This window comes from Beta vulgaris, chromosome 3, assembly GCF_026745355.1.
Source record: "Beta vulgaris subsp. vulgaris cultivar EL10 chromosome 3, EL10.2, whole genome shotgun sequence".
Lineage (NCBI taxonomy): Eukaryota > Viridiplantae > Streptophyta > Magnoliopsida > Caryophyllales > Amaranthaceae > Beta > Beta vulgaris.
Genome location: NC_079204.1, coordinates 53,434,543 through 53,441,163, shown reverse-complemented (window position 1 = coordinate 53,441,163; position 6,621 = coordinate 53,434,543).

Below are 6,621 nucleotides of genomic sequence, written 5' to 3'. Positions count from 1 at the left end.
GGTCGGGGAGAGGCGCGCGACAAAGATCCCGGGGAACCGATGTTGTGCAGCGCCGAGGTTACGTGGTCGGTCGGAATCCACGACTGGGAGAAGAACGAGCCGGAGTAGGGCACGATTGTGGCGGCGGCGTACGGCAGGTGAGGTTGCAGATCATGCGGCAGGCCGGCCTGGGAGGAGAACGAACCAAACAACTGCGTGGCAGCGGTGGTGGGAGCCGACGGAGGTGGAGGCAACGGCGAATCGGAGGTCGACACTGGCGGTGGCGGCGGCGGTGGTGAGGCGGCCAAATAAACGAAAGGGGTGGCTGAAAATTCCATCAGGAACGGAAAGGAAAAAATTTATTTGTGGAGAGGAACAAAATTTAGAAACACCTTGGCTCTGATACCATGTACAAGTGTGGATAATAATTGTGTTAACCTTGAGTAGGTTAACCTGGCATTCACTATATATAGTGTTTTATACAGGCCTATGACTACTTATAGACTATTCTATCCTTTTACATATATTGTTATCTAATAGTTTGGATGGATTCCATTCCTGTTTGGTCTTATACTCTTCTTTGCTAAAATCATAAACGTAGCTATCACAATACTTTTTACTATTTGGTAAAGGTTTATTCCTTTTTAAACTACTTAACACCTTTTATTGAACTCGCATAACTTTTATACTTTTACAACCACATTATCTCTCCTACTTAGATTTTTTAAAAAAGACATACTTTCAGTCTTCCCTCTTTGCTTTGATTTGTGTTGTGGTAATATATACGAAGATATTTAGAAAATAGAGGAAGTAGTTGGTTCAACATAATGTTGAAGTTTACAGGTGAGATATATGGTTTAGCAGTGATAAGCTTAAAAAAACACACATACATATATTTATCGTTTAGAATGAAAAGATATTTACTACGGAAAATAGTACTGATACAAAATTTTGATATTTCAAACTGGTACAAAAATGATTTCAATGACTCTGTAGAATATTTCAAAAAATAAATCTATCATATTACTTAATTATTATAATTAATATGCATACATTTAAATAGGTATTAAACGCTTTGCAAATAATATATAAATATAATTTTACTAATTATTTCTTAAAATATTAATTCCTCTATTCCAAAGTAGTTGTAACACTTTTAAATCACGGACTCCTAGGTAATTTTTGAAGATGAGAGAGAAGCTATTACCCAAAATAGAAAGTGTCTCAATTAATTTGGAACGGAATAAGTATTATCTTTTCAATTTGAATTTCAGCTAGAGAACCAACATATGAGCTCTATTCTCACATACTTTGGGTTCAAAATCAATCTTATTAATTTAAGGATTTTGATATATGCAACCCTTAATTTAATGTAAATACATAGTGGGAACTGGGAATAAATCAGTTAAATTTGCTTTTTCACCATCTTATAACAAGGAACTAGGTATTAGATCCGGGCTGTACTCCGGGTAAGAAAAAATTTCATTTATTAATATAATACTTTATGATTATAATACTAAATGCAACTTACCCCAGTGGTTAAAACTTCAGTATATGTACTTGAGGTCACGGGATCAAACCCTATAATATGTCATTTCTTAATTTTTTATTGTATATGAATTACATGAACTAAAACTCCCTAGGGAGAGCGCCACATGGAACAGTTTCTTGTTTTCGCATGCCTTTTAATATATTTGTATAGATTTATGTTGTGTTTGTTATTTTTCATTTGTTTGGCTTTCAGCTACTTGAAAACTAACAAAGAAATATGGAATCCTGAAAAAGTCATATGATATGTGGGGTATAATAAACTTAAAATTAGTCATAATTATATACTAACCGTATCAGTTTTGAATTTAACAAAATGTTTCATGATCTCATTGACTTGAACAAAAAAAATTAAGTTTATGCGTTCTTAATTGCTAAACCCTAATGTGTATGACTTGATGTGAATAAAGCAAATTATTGGACTCATTCCATTCTTTTTTTCGTCCTACTACGAAGAGTTTCCCACCGCCTTCGGCGAGTGCACTAATCTCCTGGAATTTTGCATGGGTACCTCAAAGAGTAGCATCCTTCCCAATTTGGATTTTTCATACCCGAGGCCCGAACTCGAGACCTTGGTTAAGGAGCGAGAGCCCCTTAACCAATCACGAGTCACGCCAACCCCGGTTGGTTGGACCCATCCCATTCTTTGTCTAGTTTTTAGATCTTCTTCCTTAGTATCCAAAATATACATAATAACTCTAAGTATAACTAAAGTTTAAATTCATGATGGAAATCTTAAAGCCAAAAAACTGATAATTGAATGATGTTAAACGGACATTTTAGTTGAATGAGTTTTTCAAATCCCAAATTAAAATTGTGTTTAGAGTTTATAAAACATCTAAATAAGGGAATATATTAACTTGATGAGATTGAGGATTTTTTTATTAAGGTAAGGAAAAAAGTATTAAAAGGCCATCTGCACCAGGGGTGAATACCTAATACATGTTACACAAGGATCGATTTTGAAGCAAGGAATTGGAACATGAGTCAATATAAAACATACAATCCACTAAATGACCAATATTAACTATTCAATTTAACGCTTTATAGTCTTTATTAGCTTCACTAAAGATATGTTTGATGCTCCAGGCTTACATTGCCAGGCCATAGAACAAAAACACGAACATACTGAGAATATAATGAAGATTTTCAACAAAATTAGGGACAAAACATACAAAAGCCCTTATAGTCTTTTTCTTTTGATGTGTGGTAGATCTGGGCATAGGTTGGAGTCGGGCCTGTTTACGGGTTCAACCCACGATTTTGGGGAAATGACAGGTCGGCCTGAGCCCGTGGGTGACGAGCCGTTTCGGACCTGAAATTTCCAGATTTCGTCCACGGCCCGGCCTAGGCCCACGAGCCTGCGGACCGAACCCGTGTTTTATTTTGTTTTTTTAGATTTTTGAAAGTTTAGGTTAAAAAAAAAGGAAAGCGGTGTTCGGCCCACGGGCTATCTAGGGGGGCTCAATGCCGATGCGGATCTGAAATAAAATTTCTTGATCGTGACAGGTCCACATAGCGGACAAAGGACCGGCCCGGACCCAAACTGTGCTGGGCCACGTGTTGGCCCGCCCCATGCCCACCTCTATGATAAGGTAAGGTTGTCCTCTATTCTTATTATTATAAGGGAAATAAGAACTTCTGATATGCACGCATGATTAACTTTGTTAATTATAGAATTTGAAAAGCAACTTTTATGAATTTGGTTCATCATTCATTGATGGTAACTTAATTAGTCTATTATCAATGAATTAACCAAATGTCAATCCTCAACACGCTACCTAACGTATCAAATTATGGATTAATGTTTAGCCTGTTTATGGAAAAGACAAAACATCGATGTAGTTAATCAGGCTTTCTATGCTTGTCAATCAATAATAATTTAACTACTAGTCTATCACTGTTTGTTTGAAGCTTAATGCATATTATATGATGATGATTTTCATTCTTTACGTAAATGTTAAATCATATTTGATGTTTTCCTTGTTATCTTTTCAATGACATTATGGATTTTAGTAGGTTCTATTACATGAAAACTGAGTTTATCATGCATATAAATACATATGCGTTCAATTTCTCATTTAGAGATTCTAAATGAATAACTAAGCCGAGTAGGAAATCTCTAAATGAGCAATAGAAAACCTTGCATGCATATGGTATACATGAGTGTATAATAGATGATTTGATTCTATCTAACTTGTGATCGAGTCCGTTTTTGGAGAGACAGTCTCATATTAGTGTTAACGTGAGACAGCTTATGTCATGCTGACATCACGCGCGTGCATCAAACCAATAGTAGAATTGGTTAAGCGCTTGCACCTATTAGTTAGTCGCTGGAGTGTATTAGTTAGTCGTCGCTGGAGTATATTAGTTAAACGTTGAAGTATATTAGTTAAGCGCTTAAGTATATTAGTTATATCATAAAAATCAAATTATAATTCATTTTATTGGCCATAACTTCAATATCACGCATATGTAATTATGTCTTTCTCAAAAAAACTAATGCACTAATTCTATCAAACCCATCATGCTCTTCTTCAATAAGTCAGAACAAAGAATTGCAACAAACCAAACTAGGGCAAAAATCACCATCTTTAACACACAAAAATACATTAGCAGCTTCAATCAAGAAACCCTTTTTCTTAAAAACATTGATCACTATATCAAAGAAGAACAACCAAAATTGAGAAAGAAAACATATATTGATGAATGTGACCAGTTGAAGAAACCCATAAGTTTAGTAATTGGATAAAAAAAAATGATTATGATGAAGAACAAATTGAATAATATATGGGTTTAGCTATTTAGTGATGTTTGAAGAACCTATTAAAATTTCCCAGTTGTTGTGTTTGAGAAGTATTGATTTCTTCAACATTTTCGCCATTGGAGAGATTCAAGGTGGTGAAATTGCAGGAGATAATCTGAGTTTTGTGCGTTTTTTGTGTAAAAAACAATAATAACTAAATACCCAAATATCATAACTATTTATCAGAAAATAGTAACTAATAGCCAGAATCACAATTATCAACCATAAAACCATAAATGAAGGCTGAGGCTAAGAATTGGAGGAAAAACAGACTCGTCTCACGTTAGTGTTAACGTTAGATGGTCTTTTATAAGACTTTGCGCTCGTGATCAATGTTTTACAGGTTTATTGCTTGTTTAGTTATTAAAAAATTTATGGTAAGTAGAAGTTCGTGGGGGAGTATAAAGAATATGTGGGTTAGTTTGGTTGACAAAAATATATGAAATTATACTTTGTTAATATAGTCCTTCATGTTTTTTTTTTCCTTTTAATGATCAATCTAGAATCTAGAAGTTTTTTTTTTTTTTACTTCTTTGTTTGGTAAATTTCTAGTAGTGGAAAAATAAAGATAAAAAGAAAAGAAAGAGAAGAAAGTAATTAAATTTTTCATAGTTCGGTTTAGTAGAAAGATGACCAAACGAGTTCACTCATGGTACACCCGAGTGTACCATGAGCATGGTACACCTAGGGGTATTTTTGTAATAAATTAGAACTTTAGGTGCTCATTTGACACCAAATTTGCTCATATGGCATTTTGCTCATTTGCTCATTTTGCTCATTTTGTAATAAAAGTGTTTGCTCATTTTCTTAAATGATGAGTAGAAATGTTTGCTCATTTGTTCATTTTGCTCATTTGCTCCTTCGCTCATTTTGATCATTTGGGAAAAAAAAATCTTGGGTGTACCATGAGCATGGTACACCCAGGTGTACTATAAATATTCTCTATCAAATTGGTATAAAAAAGTTGGGTCTTTGCTAAATTGGTAAAAAATATTATCAGTCACATATTGGTATAAACAATAGAGGCACTTTTCACAAATTGGAAATTCAACAGTGGAAAGATTTGAATGAATCCAATCCAATTAGCTTTAGAAACCCAAGGAATGAAAGGGGACATAAAAAAAAATGACAGCTTTCTAGGGTGCGTTCTTTTCCCTTGAACTTATTCAAACTACATTTGTTAGACTTAATTGCACTTGCAGCTCTGATTTCACCTTAAATTCACACATAATCAACCTTCCAAACTTACTTTAAGGTGAAAAGGAACACCCTTTAAATTTTAATTGTCTTTCCTCCCAAATAATTTCCCCCAATTTTGGCGGGAAAGGTAAATGAAAATTTATCATGTTCTTTTTCCATCACTTCCTTCCACTTCTTATAAATAATAAGTCTTTTTTTAGACCGCCTCACCATAAAATTAGTGTAGGCTCACCTCACTTTGTTTTCCAAAAAGCTCACTTTGCAAGCTAAAAAAAATCTTTTTATGAGTCAAATGAGTTCCTATAAATAGTAAGTCTTTTCTTAGACCGTCTCACCACAAAATTAGTGTAAGCTCACCTCACTTTGTTTCCCCAAAAGGTCACTTTGTAAGTTTAAAAAATCTTATTATGAGTCAAATGAGTCACTTTTAGATGATGAGTCACCCTGTTTCTTAAAGGGGTCATATGTGTTGTAAATGACATGTTGAAGACAACGAGCTATCCACATCTTATCATAAATCATGGTAAGATGATCTTATATGAAACTTATAGTCATATAAAATCCTCTATATTTTTTTTTTGAAACCAAACATAAGAAAATCATTTAAATATTTCCTATCATTTTCCTTTTTTTCATCAAAATCCTCCAAACAAAGGTAGCTGAAGAATTATGGACTTCCACTCCATTAGTGTAATGAATTATACTCCCCAGTTATATAATCTACATAAATAGGTAAAGTTTGAGTTTTCTTTATCTTTAAAAACTTAAAGTCTCTACATCTTATGTCTAGGACCTGAATTTAATGTTAGTGACAATGATGTTGACAGAAGTAATTCAAGGGCCTTTCACGATAAAAATTAAGTACCCTAATTTGTAAGAAAACATAATTTTCCTTATCTTTATGTTCATTTATTTTTCCCTAAAAAAATGTTCATTTATTTTAACTCACCAAAATTGAGAAAAAAAAACATGTATATTATTTTAGCAATCACAATTCACAAGTTATGCATCAATGATATTGTTGACATATCCAAATGAAAAGGAACCATATGACTAATATGAGCTTTGCTCTAGTTGTACCTTTGTTG